General features: G+C 47.8%; 1 protein-coding gene across 2 annotated transcripts in view; it reads left to right on the top strand.

Annotated features, from left to right (window-relative positions):
• Window positions 1–17,022, top strand: part of MED27 (mediator complex subunit 27) — a 195,613-nt gene that overhangs the window by 8,176 nt on the left and 170,415 nt on the right. The gene's annotated exons all lie outside the window — the stretch shown is intronic.

Here is a 17,022-nt window from a genome sequence, read left to right on the forward strand (position 1 = left end):
AACTTACCAGCAGAGTGAGTTTGACTGCAATAGTGGCTGCCCTAGTTGGCCTTAAACCCTGCACCCTTCTCCTCCCTCCCCACCCAAAGCCCTGATACTGTGTGAGCCGTTATGAAAAGAACAAAGAGTAACACAACCAAACAGGAAAAAGAACCAAACAAAACCAATCTCTGGGGTTTCTAGATACTGTTGGATTCCTTGTTGGTAGAATGAAGAGCTGGACTGAAGATCTCTCGAGTCCCTTTTGGCTGTCACTTGGGAAGGAGCAGTGGAATCATTTATGCATTTCCATTGTTTTGGAAATGAAAGTGTAACCTGGGGAGCAGAGGAGAGTAATTCTTGTCCAGTAACGTTTCTTAAGCACAACTGTTGTGTACGCTACAGAGCATCTCAGAACAGACCAGGATAGAGCAGCAGCCCTAGAGGCCCTTAGGGGAAGATTACCTTTCAGAGGTTCTCTAGACAGCAGTAGCCTCCTGTAACACACCGAGTGTAAGCCGTCATGAAAATCACCTGATGCCCCCATAGTTCTAAGTGGGTTCCACCCCAAGGCTTTGGCCTAATTCCATATCTTTATGTTCTACTTATTAGTTGTGGTTTCTGAAAATTGTCACTTTGTTGTGGCCTGGAATCAGATGTGTGATTCCCTCCTTCTTTTTCTCTAAAGGAGCAGAAACTCTGTTGAGAAGCTACCCTGAGCAGGCTGCAGAGGCTGCTGGCTGTGTGTCCCACGTGCCCTGCAGGAGTCACTCTGTCCGGGGCTGGGGGTGAGGGGAACTCAGCCCGAGTCCCTCTTTGGCTGTTTTATAGCAGCCTTTTCTGGGCTGATTGGGTTTGTGCGGTTTGCCCAGAGCTTTGTGTACATTGTAACCAGAGCCTGAAAAGGCACTTTCTCTTCTCTTCCAGGAATGCTTAGTAGACAGGAAATGGTCCCATATCATTTTTGTTCCTGGTGAGTTGCACATTGACGGTGGGGAAGGACGTGTACCATTATAAGTGCAGAAAGAATATGATGTTACGCCTCCCCTTTTGCTTGTCTTCTTTTCCTCATGGCGGGTGTGGGCTGGGAAAGAGCTGAGAGAGAACTAGCGCTTCTCTCCTGTGGTCCACGCCTGCTCTGGGCCAGCCCATCTGTTTTGCCGCTTCACTTGCCAGCCGTGCACGGATGACACCGCACTCCAGCCAGCCTAGAAGCTCGCCTGAGATCCTGACCCGTGTCAGAGTGCCCGCTGGACATCTGCACGTGGGACTCACAGGCTTCTCGGGTAGAAGGAGCCCAGGACGGAAACCCTGCCCCCGCCCCCAGACCTGCTCCTCGTGGTGGGGTGCCTGGACCCTCACACCTGCTGACCAAGATCTACTGATGCCACCTCTCCAAAACCGCTTAGTCTTTCCTCCCCACCTTGACTGCCGCTGCCTGAGCCCAGGCCCCCCTTATTGCTTGGGGCAATGCTACTGCCTCCCCTCTGGCTTCCTGCCCCTTCCCACCCACTGCAGCCGTTTTCCGCTCGGCAGTTCCCAGGGACCTGGACAAAGAAGACACCTGATTGGTTGCTCCTCAGTGGTTTCCTCCATCTCCCTTAGGATTAATTCCAGCTCCCGGCTGGCATTGGGAGGCATTTTAGTTATCGTACCCAGGGGCCTGAGTCCAGAAGCAGACAGACCTTTGGCCAGACTTCTTAGCCTCAGTTTCCTCATCTGCAAAGTGGCACGAACAGTCCTGCGTCTTAGGGTGGCTGTGAGGATTCCGTGAATACTCTCTTGAGTATGCAGCGCAGAGCCTGGCAGATGACCTTTACCATTAGCAGTCCGGGTGCAGGGCCTCATGGCCTGGCACCAGCTCCCTTCTCTAGCCCCCACCCTTCCTTCCTTTCTTTCTGGGGGAAAAAACCCCTAAACTTTTTATTGTGGAAAGTTTCAAATTACACAAAAGTAAGAGAATTATCTAATGAGCCATTGTCTACTCAGCTTCAACAATTAAGAATATTTTGCTACTCTTATTTCATTGATTTCCACATCCCCCTACTCTCTTTTCTGGGGGTCAGGGGTGAGGACTGGAGTATTTGAAAGCAATGCCCGACGTCATGTCATTTTATCGGGAATCCTTCAGCGTTCAGCTTCCTTCCTTCCCGCTTTCCCTGCTCTTATTTTTGCCACTTCTTGTTTGCAAAATGCATTGCGGTTCCCCAGAATCTTCTGATCTCAGGGCCTTTGCACACGCTCTTCTTCCTTCTCCCTCCTTTCTTTGGAAAAGTCTTAGGCATTTAGGTCTTAGACTTCCTCTGGGAAGTCTTCTGAGATGTACCCAGATCAGGTGCCCCTGCGTTTACACCTGTGACAGCTTTTATCCTCCTCTGCCTGTTCGTTATCCCCACAAGGGTAAGCCCTGTCCTGTGTTAGGACTTAGACTTTGGGTGTTATCTAACACCTTTGAGCCTCAGCCTGCTGGGCTAGAAAACGGACATAATACCAGTCTCATCGGACTGGTCCGAATGTCTAATTAGAAACTGTATATAAGGTTTCAGGTTCAGGGTAGGATGTATAGTGGCCTTTAGTAAATAGTTGACTGCAGGTAGCTATTTCCTAGTAAATTGAAGCCTGTAAATCTCTTCCTCTTTCCTTTTTAGATGACGACCAGTTTGAGTTTCCTCCCTTCTGAGTCCGCTGCTATTTACTTGCCCTTGACCTTCTGCAGCTTTGTGTTGTTGTTGGGTGTGGGGGAACTGAAAGGGAGGAGGTGTGGAAGGGAGCGCCTAGAGGCTTTATCCCTTCTCTGGCGGCCATGCCCTAATCTTAAGGACCTCTGGGCTGGGCTCGGGAGCTCTGCCCTTGGGTCCTGTGCCTGTGCCGTCAACATTCCCCTTCTTTTGCAGCAGTCACGTGTTTGTTTGGGAGGCTCCCGCGGCCTCTCTGGAGCTGGTTGCCGCACTCCCTGGGCCGGGGCCCTGCTCAGCCTGCTGCTTTTCCTCGCTGACTTGACCAAGTGACCGAAACTCCCAAGACCCTCACTCCCCCCGGGGACAGTATACTCATCTAGTAGGTTCTGGCAAGTCAGTAGCTTGTTGCACCGTCAAGCTTGCCTCAACCCTGTGGATTGGAGGCTCTTTCTGAAATCTCTAGTTTCGTTTGGGGCTGCTCCGCTAGACGCAGCCCGGTTCCTCTGGGAGGAGCCCAGAGATTAAAGCGCTGCTGCAGAGGAGCCTCCACAGTGACCAGGCAGAGCTGATCTGGTCTGTGTTTGCCCCACAGGCTTTCAGCAGCTGCACTGATCGCACTGCCGCAGCTGCTCGCCCTCCAGGTCCGTCCCCTCCCCTCGAGGGTTGGGGCTCTGGTGTCACTTTGAAGGCCTCCCGTCGGGGACACAGTAGACACTCGTAATTGAGCCCCCTCCCAGCCTCCCCATATTTCCAAACAGACTCCAGGCACTGTGCCCCCTCTGGCCAAGTGTTAGATCTCAAGGGGACCTCCACGATCAGGTGGGGCAGCGCACCTCCTTTTATAGAGAGAGCGACTTGTCCAAGGGCCACACCGCCAGCCCTCTAACTGGGACCCGCAGTGTTCGGTAGCCTGAAAAGGGAATGTCATCCGGATGTCCAGGCAAGCAGAGAGGTTTCTTCCACTGTTGAAGCCCATTAAAATCTTGCCATTTACCTGTGGTTTTGTGTCTGCTGATCCCCCTGTCAGTGAAGCAGGAGCAGTGGTCAGTCCACATGCTGTATCAGAGGGAACCATGGCGGTGGGTGTGACCCATTGACAGCTGCAGTCTGTGCGCAGACCAAGACTGCGCGGGGCCCAGCCCAGGCATGGATGTGGCTCAGGGCAATTGCCTTGACCTCCATGAGCAGAGCAGCCCCAGGCCCCGCAGATTCAGAGAGGCAGGTACCCTCATCTGCTTTAAGCTCCGATGTGATAAGTATGATATGAGAAGTTGGGATCTTAGCAACTAACTGGCATATTTGCTGGGCATGTCATGAAAAGAAAGGTACTGCCTTGGAGCCTCTTATCCCCTTCCTGGCATGGGTGGGGTCCCCAGGGATGACTGTGTAAAGATAAGCCCCCTGCCCACTTTTTTCCCCTTTTTAACAGGAATTGTACTTAGTCCTCCAGTGGGTTCATGGGATGCCGGTTGCTCTTATTTTTTCCCCGTTTGGATGTTTCTGTGTGTTTTAGGGTTGGAGGGTTACGTCGTACCATCATGATTTTCAGTCAGTAGGCTTCTTGAATTATCAATCACTTATTAGTAGTTGCCGCCACTGAGCATTTGGGCTCGGCGCTCTTCCGATGACCATACACAGTAGATTTGGAAGCGAGAGAGTCTGCAGGTTTTGAGTGTGTGCATGCATTCATACGTGAGAAAGTGGTTGCACTCGGTGTAAAATGCTCAATCATATTAATTTCCAAGCTGCTTTTGAGTAGTGTGCTGTTTGCTAGGAAGTATCTAATCCGTCTATTGAACACGTGTTTATTGGGCATCTACTATGTTTCAGGCACTGTTCTAGACTCAGTGAAGGAAACTGATCAGTTCCCATCTTCCTGGAACTCCGCATATATCCAGTTCTCGAACTTGATCAGCACATGCCCAAAGCACATGATTTTAACAGTAATTCCTGACTCCACTATTGGTCTTTTTTCCCCTTTAATCAGTGGCCTTTCTGTGCCTCAGTTTACCTGTCTTTACTGTCAGAAAGGAGCATAATTGATAGGGTCTGGGTGACTTAATTGACACCTGTAACTTATCTAGAACAGGGCCTGAACATAAAGGAAATTTTGTCTTGCACTCCTGACATCTTAAATATCATCCTGTTTTTATAGTTTGGTGGATTTTAATTCTGTCCTGTGCTTAACGCAAATGCAAATTTATTGCTGTGATATACACTTTTCTGGTTTGTTTGCCCTTGGCATGTCACCAGTTTGCCCATATTCTGCTGTAGCCTATGGTCGCGCTTGTTTTTCTTTTCTTTTTAAATAAATTAATTTTTAATTTTTATTTATTTTTGGCTGTGTTGGGTCTTCATTGCTGCTCACAGGCTTTCTCTAGTTGTGACGAGTGGGGGCTACTCTTCGTCACGGTGCATGGGCTTCTCGTTGCGGTGTCTTCTCTTGTCGTGGAGCACGGGCTCTAGGCGCGCGGGCTTCAGTCGTTGTGGCTCACGGGCTCTAGAGCGCAGGCTCAGTAGTTGTGGCGCACGGGCTCTAGAGCGCAGGCTCAGTAGTTGTGGCGCATGGGCTTAGTTGCACCACCTCATGTGGGGTCTTCCCGGACCTGGGCTCAAACCCGTGTCCCCTGCGTTGGCAGGCGGATTCTTAACCACTGCGCCACCAGGGAAGTCCCAGGTTGTGCTTGTTTTAAGGGGTTTTCATTGATTTTAAGAGAACACTAAATATCTATCTTATATTTGTGTCCAAAGGCAAAAAACCCATCAATCAGTCAGGGTACTGACTTTCTGCCACCGTTGACCTGAGAGCTGACCCAGTTGGACTGTTTCTGTCCCGAAAGAACTCTCCCCGCGCTTCCTTTGATGTGGATTAGTGACTGCAAAGGGTGCTGCACATGTGTTATTCTCTCTTATTTGTCAGTGGGTCTGTTTATTTTCATTTTTATTTTTTTTGGCCTCACCATGGGGCTTGTGGGATTTTAATTCCCCGACCAGGGATTGAACCCGGGCCCTGGCAGTGAAAGCGCCGCGTCCTAACCACTGGACCGCCAGGGAATTCCCAGCGAATGGGTCTGTTTAAATTTCATTTAAATACCTGGAGCCCTGAAGGCTGATTTTGCCCGTGGGTAAGATTGGCCCTGTGCACTGACTTCAGTGTCTCACCAGGGGCGAGCTGGGGCCCGCTGCCTGCGCTGTGTCCTCTCCTGTTGCCTGGCCACCTGCCTGGCCGTCCATCCAATCATTTGTCTAGCTCTCTATTTAAAATCAACCTTGATAATTCAGTATGTTTCCCAGAGAATGAGTTGATTCAAAATCCTACATCATCCATGGTGTTTGTGACGAGAATTTGAACCACCCGAGTTTCAAGATAAAATAAATTCTCGACCTCTGTTTCTTAGCAGAAAATGAGGAGGCAACCGTTGAAGAGTTTTGTTTAGTGATCACGTGGAATTGTATTTTCTTTCCTGTGAAAATCACTGCGATGGTTTCCGTATGTTATACAGTTCCTCTCCAGATTTCGTCCTCTTCACCTGAAAAATGCTTGTGAAGACACTTATTTTTCTGGGCAGGTGATGCTCTTAGCGCGGGGCCAGCACAGAGGAAGCCTTTGGTGGGTACGCGTTTCCTTTCAGCGCTGCAAGTTCCCGTCCGCCATGCCCTCTCCCCCGTAGCACTTAATTTGAGCCAGTGGAGATGTTGCTGGTTAACTAGATTACCATCAGCTTGGTTTGGATAGCAAAGGTGCTATCTAAATGCTTTTAAAATGTTCCGAGAAGCCTCAGAGGATTATAGAGGCCAACGCTCTCCTATCCTTGTTTTTCCCAGTCTAAAACAGAGCAGTCCGTGTTCATTTTAATTGCTTGGATGAGCTCAAACATTGAGATTTTAATGCATTTTCACAGTAGCTCAGAGAGCGTCACCACATTATCCTGCTGGCAGCTCATTGGAATCCTCGGCCCAAATGCCGTGCTCGGGGGCCTCAGCTTATAGAACCGGAGTGTGGTAATTTCCTAGTTAAGATGTCTTGTGGGGAACGTTGCCTTTCCTGTTGAGACGTCCTCTGAATTGTGAAGTGTTGTCCTTCTCAGTCACAGAGTGATGGGCACGTATGGCTTTTGAGGAAGGTTTTCAGAACTCTTGGCTCGCAGAGGGTGGAGTTGCTTTATTCTGATGAGTCACAAGATGGGAAAGGGCTCTCGTAAGCCTCCAGTTAGTGGTTGATCCTAAAGGCACATTGACAATATCTGCACCCCGGTGGGGTCTGGAGGGCGGTTCCCAACCACTGTACCTCCACCTTCTACCCCCACTCGTCAGATAAGGCCAGCCTCATAGGGAGGTGGGACCTTGGGAGCCGATGGCCAGGGGAGTGCTGGAAACACTGGCTCTGGGGTGGGTTAAGGACAACCAGCAAGATCAATCAGGCAGCATCCCTGCCTCCTGGATTTCACTCCCTCTGCATGTCAGCTGCGCTGGACCCTTACACCTCCAGCACTGGGGTCGAACCATGGTTTCTAGTGCTTGGTGTGCGCTTAGTAAGTGTTTGTTGCTAAATGGATGAGCGAATACTCCCACCCTCCTTCAGGGCGTCTTCTCTCATAGCCAGGACATTTGCAGAAGTCTCCTAACTGGCCTCCCTGTCTCACCACCTCCTATCTCTCCCCACATAGCATCAGTGACCTTTAAATGTGCAAGTTTGATCTCACAAGTCTCCTGCTTAAAATATGGTGATGATTTCTTCTTGCGCTCAGGATGAAGACAGACTCTGTAATGTAGCTGGTAACGGTCTGGATCACATGGTACCCCAGCTCCGCACTCAGCCTGCATGCCCTCCTGCCCTCATGCTGTTGAAGTGGCCTATTTCTGCGGGCCCCACCCCTCTTTTTGTTTGGCTAATATTCTCTCACTTTATTTTTCCATTTGTTTATGGTCACATACTCAGGAGAGTCTTTTCCAACTCCCCAAGTCAGGGTGAGGTAACCCCCGGTACTCCTGCAGCCCCCCTTGCCCACATCGTGGCGTGATTCGTGATAGACTAAGTACCGATAGCTGGGGCAGGGGACAGGGACGCTGCCCGCCTGTTCACCAGGGTATTTCCAATGTCTAGCGAGGCCCAGCAGAAGAAGACAAACCAACAAAACACTTTGAGTTAACTAAGTAGCTTCCTTGTCTTTGAAGTCAATATTAAAATTCCAGTGACGTGTTTTTGAGGGGAGAGGTGGGGCTGTAGGGTTCCAGGTCCTACTTTTCTTGATGTTTGGGTAGGAGGTGACTCTTAGCTGCGGTATTTCCTCGGTGCACAGCTGCTGAGATGTCTTTATTTGGTTTGTGCATTCCACTCACGGCCTGACTTACTGAAGGGTAATGAATATTAAGGGTTTTTTTTGTCTTTTCTTTTAAACTAGTTTGGGGATACAAACAGAAGGCAGATTATCTTATTTTGAGGCAGATATGAAAAGGGCAAAGAAAGGAGACAGTGAACGTTGCAGAAGTGTCTTATATTGTATTTCAGCACTTTATTTTTTTGGCTGTGCTTCGCGGCTTGCAGGATCTTAGTTCTCCAACTAGGGATCGAACCCAGGCCCTCGGCAGTAGAAGTGTGGAGTCCTAACCACTGGGCCACCAGGGAAGTCCCTGTTTCAGCACTTTACAGTCTCTAAAGTGTGGAAGCGTTCATCATATCATCCAGCCGGAGAGGCTGTGTAGCGTGGTGATAAAAGCAGGAGCTCTGGAACCAGATTGCCTGCCTGGGTTCAAGTTCTGCTTCTTCTCTTTACTACTTGTGACCTTGGGCAACTTACTCCTGTTCTCTGATCTGTAAAATGAGGTTGATGACAGTTTCCTCCCTCAGGGCTGTTGTGAAGATCAAAAGCTTAGTATATGCAGGGGCTCAGAAGAGGGCTGGTATGTGTTAGTTACCATCATTCTTGTCACTGTCCTCATCATCATAATAACTCTGCGTCTTAGCCTTATTTTACTGAAGGGGGAGCTCAGATTCCTAAAAGTTAAGAGACCTGCCCCAGGCCAGCGGGTTGTAAATGCCCGGGAAGAGGCACGGATCATCCGACTTCAGATCCTTTTATTCTCTAGTGTGCCTTTGCTGTCTCAGTGGCACAGATGCAGGGCAATTGCTTTCTGTTTGGAGAACATGGTGGTGTCTTTATAACGGGGGCGTTGTTAGAAAATGGCTCTTCTTTTACGTAAAATCTTTGGATACAAACTTCCAAAAGTTTACTAACTGTCTATGAGATCTGTGACCCCAAGCATTTTTATAGTCACAAAGGTCATTGTCTGTAATCTCATTTTAAATATATATATGTGGGCTGGCAAAGGAGAATTTCTTATGTGAATTGTAATTCCCTAATTTAGCTATATTATGTCATATTTTCAGGGTTTTGTTGTTGTTATCTTTAAATTTGAGTTGCTAAAACATAACTTAGCTCCCCAAAGCTTCAGGACCGTAGAAATGATCTCTGATCTTGGTCGTCACAACAGTACTCATCCATTCCTGCGGCCTCTGCTGGCATGTGGCCGAGATGTCATAGAAATAATTTAAGCATTTGATTGGAGGGGGCATTGAATTATATATATTCTGTGCCTGTCGGTTGTCCACTCCCTCCCACCCTGATTGCTGCTTGCCTGTTTTTGTTTGATAAAATATATGTCGTCAAAAAGTAGCTCACAAAAGTTAAGAGTCCTTAATTTGGGGTCTGCGGTCAAACTTCTGTTGGGTCCTGAATGTATGTAGGTCCAGTTTTCAGGAGAATAATCCTCAGCTTTCATCAAGATCCTTTCAGGGGTCTGTGGCCCCCACAAGTTCAAGCACCACTGCCACAGAGAGAGGAGTATTGGTTTTTTCTTTTTCTTTTAAATTTGCATACAGAGCATTTTATTAATAAACTATTTACACCCTTCTTACAGTACAACAAATTTTGTAGTGATTTAGCATGTTATACTTTATAAAAGCTTATTATAGAATATTCAGGGACTTTCCTGGCGGCTCATTGATTAAGAATCCGCCTGCCAATGCAGGGGACACGAGTTCGATCCCAGGTCCGGGAAGATACCACATGCCGCGGAGCAGCTAAGCCCGTGCGCCACACCACTGAGCCTGCGCTCTGGAGCCCACGAGCCACAACTACTGAAGCCCACGTGCCACAACTACTGAAGTCCGTGCGCCTAGAGCCCGTGCTCCGCAGCAAGAGAAGCCACTGCAGTGAGAAGCCTGCACACCACAACGAAGAGTAGCCCCCACTCGTCGCAGCTAGAGAAAGCCCGTGTGCAGCAACGAAGACCGAATGCAGCCAAAAATAAATAAATAAATAAATTTATAAAAAAATTTTTAAAAGTATAGAATATTCAAGCTAAAACAATATAGTTTAAAAGTCTGCCACATCAAACTTCATTTGCAAACTACTACCAGCATAAGTATAAAAAGCACAGTCTTGTAACAAACATCAAGAGGTCTAGGAGCATTGTTATTTTTTAATTTATTTTTTAAAAATTTATTTAGGCTGCGCCAGGTCTTAGTTGTGGCACGAGGGATCTTCGTTGCGGCACGTGGACTCTTAGTTGCAGCATGCATGCAGGATCTAGTTTCCCGACCAGAGGTCGAACCCAGTCCCCCTTCATTGGGAGTGCAGAGTCTTACTCACTGGACCACCGGGGAAGTCCCCAGGAGTATTGTTATTTTTATGTCTACAACCTCACCTCCAGCTCTGACTGCGGTGGGCTGGACAGACCCTCCCGAAGCCAAGCCCTAGAACCTCGTGGGGCACGGCTGCAGGAGTGTGCTGTGAACCAGGCGCCTTCAGTCTTTTTAGCCTTGGCTCACTTTGTGATTTGAGGACTTCTTCCCCGAGTCCAGGTTCAGCCTCCATCCCTCACGGCTTTGCCCATTCCTTGTCCCTCCTTCCCGTGGTCCCTCTCCTCCTGCCTGTGCTTTCTTTCCTAAAGTATCTTTCAGTGTTGCAGAAAGAGTCTTGTATCAGTCCTTTGTAGATGAGGGGTGACTGTATTATCTGGAGCTTGGGGTGACAGGACACAAAGGCAAAGCTCGTGCATGCCTTCCTCTGAAAGAAAATAGGAGATGTTTGAGACAGTTTGTTTGAAAGTTGAATTTGGAAGCTGAGTAATGGAGTGTGACGGGTGGAGAGTGCAAAGGGTTTCCTGCAGAGAAGCTCAGAAAGGGTGACACTCTGATGAAGTTTCCAGAGAGACGTGGCCATTGAATGGGACTGTGCAGGGGTCCCAGTCGGAGGGCAGCAACGGATGCTGTCCCTGTGTGCTTGTTCTCCCACCAACTGCAAAGAAAGATGTTTATCAGTTGGCTTGATGGGTATAGATGGAGCTGACAGCCGAAAAGATCAAGGCGGTGTTTTACAACTTTTCTGTCAACACTTCTCCCTTGTTCCTTTGACCCAGCTTCTTTGGGCTGTGTCTATGTGCCGGTGGCCATGGGTTTGTGTTTCTGCCAGATTGTGGGTCGCTGCTACTTCACCTCATAGCAGGGACCCGCTTACTAATTCTACCACGAATCTCTACACATGGGATCATGTTCATGCAAATCAATTAATCTTTTACAAAGAAATGGAAACAGTTTTCGTTCCTTTGATAATATTTTTTCTACCTTGAACCTCCTCTCCTCCCCTGACAGTGTAGCTATGTATCTAGATTGATCCCAGGCTCTGTGGTTTGTTCACTGGGTGACCTTGGGCAGGTCCCTTGGTCCTTGAGTCTCAGTTTCCACATCTTTTAAATGGGAATCATAATAGTTCTTACCTCCTTGGGTTACCAGCATTAAGTAAAGAACTTCGCCCAGGGCTCAATAAATGTTAGTTCTTAGGAGTATGCTAATGAAATAGATTAGCATTGATCCTAATATATTGATAATAACCTGACTTCCAAGTGAGGGGGTCCGGTGAGAGAAAGAGAGCGTCCCGGTCACACCTCTTGGCAGACAAGAGATCTGACTTGAGCTGGGCTTTGGGCAAGGCGTATTAATGGCTGCTTCCCCTTGAAATTTGCTTTCCCGAGGATTTATTTCCAACCGTGATGTGTAAATGGCTGTGGGTGTTCGGGCTGTAATGGATCTTGTGTTTAAGGCTTCCACTGTTACAGCTCAGCGGAGCCCTCCCTCTGCCCGCCCCTCTGATTGTCACCTTGGCTCCCCTGCTTGGGAGTGTGACTGCCTCTCTCCTGCCCCCGTCACCTGCCAGCTCTGATTTGGGGGCTGTGAAACGCAGCCCTGGTGCTGCTGGCAGGTTGGCCTTAGGAGAAGCCAGACGCTGGAGCTTGCCAGCACAATTTGTACTTTGATTAATTTATTTAATCTAACTATCTTGTATCAACCTGTGAGGATAATTATGCACAAATTACTGTTTAAACTTGAAGCTTGTCTCCCTTGAACCGAGCCCCGTGCTGGTCTGTAAGCTCTTCACTGAAGTCATTCTGAGGGTGATTCTTTCCCCTCCTACCCTCCCTGAGATAGGAGCCTCTCTCCAAAGTGAATACTCTAGTTAGAAGCTTTTAAGAAAGGAAAAACACTTGTTTGGCTTCTGATCCCAGAGGTCTTGTTTGACTTGTGGAGAGCTGTTCTCTCTGATCCTTGCATGGGAGTTACGTTTCATTTCTGTCTGATGTAGTGAGGACATCTAGCCACTGCTGTTGCTTCATCCTTTCAGATAAAGCGGGATTTCCAGAATGCGGCTAGAGTTTGTGGGTTTGTTAGTGCTTTTCAGGGCTGGGAAGGTGGTGTGAATTGTGAGGGGTGGCGCCTTCCCCAAATAGCTTCTGTTTTATTGACCGTGAGATGCCATTGATTGTAAGACGCACCGAGAAAACACGAGAAAGAGCGCTGCCAGAGATAATTTTCAGGTGTATCTTGATTTCAGAAGGTTTTAGGATAAATGAAATATGGTATATTGATAATGGGGCTGGTTGCAAAATCCTTAGCTTTTGATGCATTTTCACTGAAGTTATAGAGATGTGGATTTGGAGGGCCCGGACATTTTTGTCAGTGTCCTTTACATGACCTTCCAGTTGCTAAAAAAAAAAGTAATGCACTTTGCCTCTCTATGCAGTAGGAAGAGGGGACCGGAATCCTTATAATGCATATTGTATCATGCTTTTTATGTGTGACTTTCGAATGAGCTCATATGATCAACATATTTCATTCAGCCTGATATATTAAGATTTTACTTTTAAGCTGGTGGCTAAGTCTCATAAAATTCTTAACGTTAAAAAAATAAGATTGTCACTTTTCATATTTTTTCCCTTGAACACAGAATATTCCATTGTATTTGTTGCCTCACTGGAGGCCATAGGGGTGACAACTTCATCCTTGTTGTCAAGGAGGGGCTGAGAAAGTGGAGGGGGACATCGATTATTCAGCATCTTGAAGAAAGATAAACTTGGTTTTCTGCCGTCAGGGGGCTTATGAGTCCTAAACTCAGGAAGTCTTTTCACTTTGATGAGTAATGTTTAGGACCACCTGCTAGAAAATCCCAGATATATGCAGAATTTTCTAGTCACTGGCTAATTTAATATCTGAGAAATTGAAATTCTGGCTTCCCATTGGCTTTGCCACGTGCTTATATTTATCCTAGAGAAAATGAAGTTTACTGAGGTCCCACCTAAGTTATTCCTGATTATTTCAGGCAGAAGGAAACTGGCTACAAACGCAGGAGAATATTTAAGTGCCCAGCTCTGTGTTCCCTCTTTAAGGCACACCTAGCACTCCTGGAGAAATTGCTCACAGCAGAGCACAGCCCAGAGTCCCATCCATGATCACATTTGGACCTCCCAGAGACTTGCAGATCAGGCCAGTTGAACATGGTGATCCCTGCTTGCTTGCTGGTGCAAAGGCAGGTTTGCCTGAACGCTGAGATGGCCGAGCCCGGGGCTCCTTCCATGATCCCACCCCCCTCTCTCCCCTTAGAGGTGGATGAGGCCCAAACAAGCCCCAGCGCTTTAAATGGTCCTGCTTAATGGGGGTGGCTGAGGGTCACCTCACGTGACCAGGCTAATGTTTACGTTTACCTTTTCTAGGCTTATCTGATTTCAAGGAAAATAAGCAAAAGGGGGGCATTTATTGGGTGTTTTATGGGACCAGCAGGCAGGAAATGGAGCCAGGGCTTCCAGGGGGATGGCGCTGAGAACCAGAAAGACGTCAGGAACCAGAGCAGCGCCTCTGCCTGTCTCGGCACTCTAGGACTCATGGTCCCTTGTCCCTGGCTCTTTGTGTGTCTCCATCAGGCTTTTTTGTCTGCAGGTGGGTGCTCTCGGTCGAGCAAGACAGCTTCATGGCCTTGATGTTTACATCACCTCAGTTGATGTGAGCAGTAGGGGCTGGACGAAGAGCCTTGCAGTTCCACTTTCCATGAGGGAATCTGGAGTCAGCTGACTGTTCTGGTCCAATGAATGTGCCCATGGAGTTGGGGCGGACAGGTCTTAGAGGAAGGAGTCATGCTGAGCCAGTCAGAAGCTTCCTCTGCACGTCATGAGTCCTCGGGGACCATGGCTATGCCTTCCTCTCTTACTCTGAAAGTCAGAAAGTTGCTTTTCTGAAATGGCTCATGCCTGCTTGGAAGTTGGGGATGTTTTCACCCAGCAATTCTCATGTAATCGCTGGGACGGGGGATGGGTCGCCATGTGAGCGTTTACCAGGGCGTCCGCTGATGAGGTTGAGGTCGGCTCCTCCTTTTCGCTGTCGTGACGGCCCCAACCAGGAGTCCGTGCAGATGTAGGAAGATTAATCTTTGTTTCTCACAGGAGCAGTGTGCGTTGTAGGACTAATAATGAGCTGTAAAAACGGCCATTATCTGTCCTACTTAATGAAGGCATAAAATAAACAATATGCCATAATTATCGTGGTGGAAATGGGAGCAAATGTTATGTCAGTTATGTTTGAGGGTAAAACTGCAAAGCTAGATACGCAGAATATGACACGATGATTGAGCACTTGGGCTCTGTCTGATGCCAGCTTCAAGCCCTGCCTCTCTGCCAAGTCCTTCCTGGGTGTCCTGGGGCTGAGTGACGAGCCCCTCCGCGCTTCCTCATCTGCGAAGGGGACCTAAGCATAACAGCCTCCCCACTGGGGTGTTGTGTGGCTTCTGTGAATTCAGATGCCTGCAGCACTTACAGTGGTGCCTGACATATAATAAGGGCTCAATAAATAGCTCCTTGTCTTAGCAGGACTACTCGTTACAATTGCGTCGTGATGGAGGCTTGACTAAAATGAGATTTTTGCACTCTCTGTGGATTTAGTGGTTCTGGCTGCTCTGTTGACCCAGTGAACGCGTGGGTAATGAGGAGTCCTCCCTCCATCGGTGTAATATTAGTCCACATGCCTTTCCCTTCCTAGCATTCTGTCTTGGAAGCAGCTTAGCAGTGCTGTGAGTGAGTGGAAGGCATCCTAGCAGCAGGTTGCATTTGTGGTTTGGAGTCTGAGTTGACCCACATCTGAATCCTTGTTGATTTAATCGTCTTTGCTGTCCTGTTCGATCTTGTAAATATTAATTTTGTCTGGTTGTACATGTGGTTTTCAGTGGTCCCAAGGTTAATTACTGTATTTTGTTTATAAAGTTCTCACAGAAGGTGAGGCACATTGTGGAGGACTTACAGAAAGCTCAGTCCTGGTTTAGGCCCGCAGACTTGCAGTCAAACTTGACGAGCATTAGTGACAAAATAATCTCCAGTTCTTTATAGCTTGGGCTCCCGACCTTTCTGCTGGAGTCTTCTGTTTCAGGAAGTATTTGGAACATAGCTCTTTTGCGCCTTTTCTGCTTTGTTGACGGAAGTGAGGAGTACCTGATCTCGTCTCCTGAGAATGCTCTGCACGGCCCCAGCATGATCCTTTAGGATGTGTTTCTGGAGGGTCTTGTGTGCTGGACCCTGTGGGGCCCCGGAGAAGACCAGGCCGCCTTCGCAAGCCTTCCGGTGCAGTGAGCGGTGAGCAGGACACATCCGCGGGGTACAGAGCAGAGGGCCATAACCACACCGGGAAGGCTCAGGGGGCCTCTGAGGGCCTTTTGGAGGAGACGACCCTGGTCAGTACACCCTGAAGAAGACTGGGGGCGGGGGGGTGGCGGGTGGTGTTGACCTGCCCCTGAAAGATGTCTGTGCTTTTGACAGGCAGACGTGGAGGGTGGGGAGGAAAATGGGAAGAACATTCCAGGTGGAAAGGGCAGTGTGAGCAAATGTTTAAAAAAAAAAAAAAATTAAGGTGCTAAAAAACTAGGTTTCTGAACTTGCCAATCTGAAGAAATGAGATTACCATACCACCTTCTTCTCCCCATATCATTTTTACTTTTGATTACTTGATACCTTTTAAATAGATTAACTTTTTTCCTTAATATATTTTCTTTGAAAAGGAAACTTTGTGACTTCTTTAATGATTAATTATGTATGGGTTTTCTAATAGACATTGTAATACAGAGCTACTAATGTGAAAAACAGTGTTCACCTGGGAACAGCCCAGGACTCAGCTGGTAGACACCATCTTACACACTTTGGTGAACTCTATCTTCTGCTAATGAGACTCGACTGGTTTGCCTGGAACATAACGCACACAAAGGAGAACAGTAGGAGAAAGCAGAGCAGTAACATCGGGATTGTGGCACCAGAGTTTCAAGCTTGCGTTCTAGAACCTGGCTTTCTGGGTTCATAGCCTGCTTCTGCCATTTCCTGGCTGTGTGACTTCTGCCATGTTGCTTAATGTCTCTGTGCCTCAGTTTTCGCATGTAAATTGGGGTAATAGTGTCCTCCTCATTGAGTTATTGTGAGGATTGAGATAATATCTATGGGTTACTCCCTGTAGGGTTTGGCATGTAGTAAGCACTCACTAGAGTGTCCGTGTCCGTGTGTATAAGAAGGAAAGATTTTACTCTAACCAACCTGCCTATTTCCCCCACTTCCCCAGAAGCCCCCGTCTGTATTCAGATCTTTGGTGCTTAGTGTAAAGAAATTAGCACCTCCCGCCCTATTACTTTCTTTTCCTTACTGTGTTTTTCTTTATAGCCTAGCTCACTAACAGGTTTCTGAGCCACCTTTCCATGGAATTATTAAGGGGCCGATTCATAAAGAACAGGATGGAGCAGTAATTTCGCTTGACCTGGAGTGTGGTGTGGAGAATCTCACTGCTCCTAAGTTTGACTGGGTTTTGTTATGGAGAGATTTTTTTTTTTTTCTCATTGCGTGTATATTGAAGTCTTACCTTTGAGATGTTACTTACGCGCAGAGTTATTAGGCTTTAACCTGAGAGCCATTGTATATTTCAAAAAAAAAAAACACACTCAGTGCATGACCACTAGATAGCCACTGTGTGGAATTAATCTTTCATTATGAAACCTCAAAAAAGGGACTGTTT

The sequence above is a fragment of the Globicephala melas genome, chromosome 6 (assembly GCF_963455315.2).
Source record: "Globicephala melas chromosome 6, mGloMel1.2, whole genome shotgun sequence".
In the NCBI taxonomy this organism is placed as follows: Eukaryota; Metazoa; Chordata; class Mammalia; order Artiodactyla; family Delphinidae; genus Globicephala; species Globicephala melas.